Here is a 3,281-nt window from a genome sequence, read left to right as displayed (position 1 = left end):
CGATTCTGACACGGAGGAGCGTCCTACTCGCGTTGTATGCGCCTCGCATGCCATATGCGTCCCGCATGCTGCATGAGTGCTGTGAGGGAGCGACAAGATCTATGTTGCGTCCCGAAAATGCGTCTAGATCACTGTGAGGGAGTGATCTCGACTCTCGGTCCCATGACGAGCCACTCTGTCTAGCGGGACGGGAAAACATAAAACGCCAGTTTCACGTCAACCGACGGCGAGGATGACACTTTTACCTTGCCTTTCCAATAGCGAGGGTGAGCGTACTCGGATACGACAACAGAATCGCTCGAGGGGACGTTCGATCGCTGATCAAGATCTGACATCTCCCTTAGCCTTTCGACTTTCCTTCTCCCAGGGGTTGGGGAGCACGGAAGAGGTCCCGGGCTAGGAGTATGACGGTCACGAACGAACGAACGCACTCTCCACAGCACTGCGTAATTTTACATGACATTGAACACTAGCACTTTTAACTATTTCACATTAGATCTTAATAGACCTTCCCGTTGCGAGAGATTATACTTTTTCGCCAAGGGCTAGAAAGAAAATACAATAGGTTATAAGATTAATATTAGTATTCTCAAAATCGAAATATAATATAACGATACAAGTAATTGTGAAACAATAACGATCGTCAACAGTATTACGTATCGTAAATTGACTGCATTGCGTCATTTTACGTGCCATTGAACACTAGCACTTTTAACTTTCACATTAGATCATAATAGACCTGCCTGTTGCGAGATTATACTCTTTCGCCAAGGGCCAGAAAGAAAATACAATAGGATATATGATTAATATTAGTATTCTCAAAATCAAAATATAAAATAACGATACAAGTATTGTGAAACAAAAACGATAGTAAAGAGGACTACGAGCGTAAATTGACTGTATGCTCGTGAAATCTCTATATCGAAAATTAACTAAGGGAAATATACTAATAGGACAAATATATACTTGAAAATAATATATTTCCCTATATAATAAACATACATATGCTTAGTAAGTTAATATTTTGAACATTTCTTGCAAGAAAAAAAAAAAATTCACATAATGCAAGTCATACTAAGAAGATTACGTCACAGGATTGTGACGTCATCGCGATGGCGGACTGAATTCCTTCAAGGCAATCAGATCTCGCTCTGCTAAGAGTTTACGTCACATAATTGTGACGTCACAATGTTTTAATGTTTAAATGTTTTTCCTTCCATTATATCTTTAAGAGTTGTTCGTTAGTTAATAAAGTAGGGGGAAAAAATTCCTTGATCCCTCAATCTTACGAACATAGAAAGAAAACAAATACATACATGCTCCCTGCTAATTACTGTGTGGGAACCAAGAGCAGCTCGAAAGCCGGTCTAGTCCCACACGCAATGTTTAACAACAGAGGAGGCATCTTGAAAATCAAGTTAAATTTAACTGTCCAAGTTAGACCAGCAAAAAAAACATCCTATTCAATATCTTCGATAGTTGATAGGCAGCGAAAGCCATTAACAATAATCAGACAAAAGGTACTTCACCAAATTGTAGAATAAAGTACAGTAATATATCAGCGAAACGAACTTCCTAGGTGTTGACTCGATCAACGGCAGGGAATTTCTGAAGAATGTTGGGGATGGTTCTGGGAACCTATGAGAGATGGCGCTCATGTATGACCACCTACTGTCATGGCGGCGATTGCCGCGAAATTTGAATTTCTGCCATGCCGCGTCGAAACGCGGGATTTAAGCTATATATATGTAACTACCAGGGAAGTTACATATTTAAAATTAGCAGTTTCAGAATCCTTCAGTGCAGAAACTTTCTTCCCAAGGCTCCCAGAGTCCAATTGAGAAAGTTGAACACTTTGAATGCTCTACAGAGGAGATGATCAAACTCGGACATCGACCATAAGATCTTAGTTCCTCTCATGGCCATACGACGAGGAGAGTCTACTAGGCTTGAGAAGTTGCCTTGGGCAGAAGGAAGGGACTCCCAAGCCGAGAACTTCTCCTGTCTCGTACCATATACTAGACTTGGAAGCTAATCTGGCCGGGGGAAAAGCGAAGCCTGTTTTGCCTAGGTCCTTTTTAGACTGATCCCAAACACCCATTAACTTCAATACTCTCTTTGAGGAACGAGAGAGTACCATCTTAGTTAAAAGCGATGTTTTTGCTGTTTTCGCTAAGGTAAACTCCGAAGGAGGTGAACACAGGGCTACGGGAGCAAAATGATCCGGAAATAACTCTGTATAGACCAACATAATCTTTTTAAGGTCGACAGTGTGTTGAGGTGTCTTATTCTCTTCTTCCTCCAAGACAATGTCCAAGAGTTCATCCGGAGAAAAGTGATCATCCGGTTCTTCCTCCGTAAGAATTCAAACCGCCGTAGCAGCATCTTGTTCAGAAAGCTGTCGCTCCCAACATAAGAATCAGTACCGCGGTGCGCGATCAAGACGTTCGGCATTACTGACGTCCACATGCCGTTCGCTAATCTTGCGCTCGACGTCACGTCCGACTGCATGTCGAACAGCAACTGACTGACGTTGGACGTTACGGTTTGCTTGTCGCTCAATGTCACGTTTAGCTTGACGCTCGGCATCTCGCTTAACTGCTTGGCGATCGTCACCGCGCTTGGAGGGTTGACGCTCAACGTCACGCTTGGTCGCTTGACGTTTGGTATCAACAGAAGCAGGAACTCGTTGAGATACAGAAGCCTTATCACGCTGTTCAACAATGCTTTTGCTGGTTGGCCGCCTGTGCGACAACACATCACGATCAGAATCATGACGAACCACCGCTTTGCTAACAGCCGGCTGATAAGACTGCATAAAAGATGAGAGCTGCTGCTTCATGTCTTGCAGCTTAGTCCAATTAGGATCAACATGCGGCGACACAGGCGAAGAACCTTCGATCGCGAACTCACCTTCCTCATCGCTTACATATCACTCTAAGTTTTCAGAAGACAGAAACCAGTCTGATGGAAGCAGTGGTGCATGTACCGTAACACTAGACTCAGGAACAAGATCCGTATCAGTCTGAACTAAACCTTTGCCAACTTCTGACATCCTATCAGGACGTTTCGCAGGAGAACCTTCGACAGACGAATGAAAACGCTCTGGAGTATCTCGCACGATCAAGTTTCTGGCCCACCAAGTCTCGAATTTGTGGGCAAACACCATCCTGAAACGTCGGGATGCGGTGGCTGAGAGGTTCCATCAGAAGGTCCCTAGCACCGAGATAAATAGGCTCCGGTATTCCTCCTTAGAAGGAACGAATTTGTTTGAGCCAAAG

The sequence above is a fragment of the Palaemon carinicauda genome, chromosome 8, assembly GCF_036898095.1.
Source record: "Palaemon carinicauda isolate YSFRI2023 chromosome 8, ASM3689809v2, whole genome shotgun sequence".
NCBI lineage: Eukaryota > Metazoa > Arthropoda > Malacostraca > Decapoda > Palaemonidae > Palaemon > Palaemon carinicauda.
Note: the sequence above shows the minus strand (reverse complement) of the source record.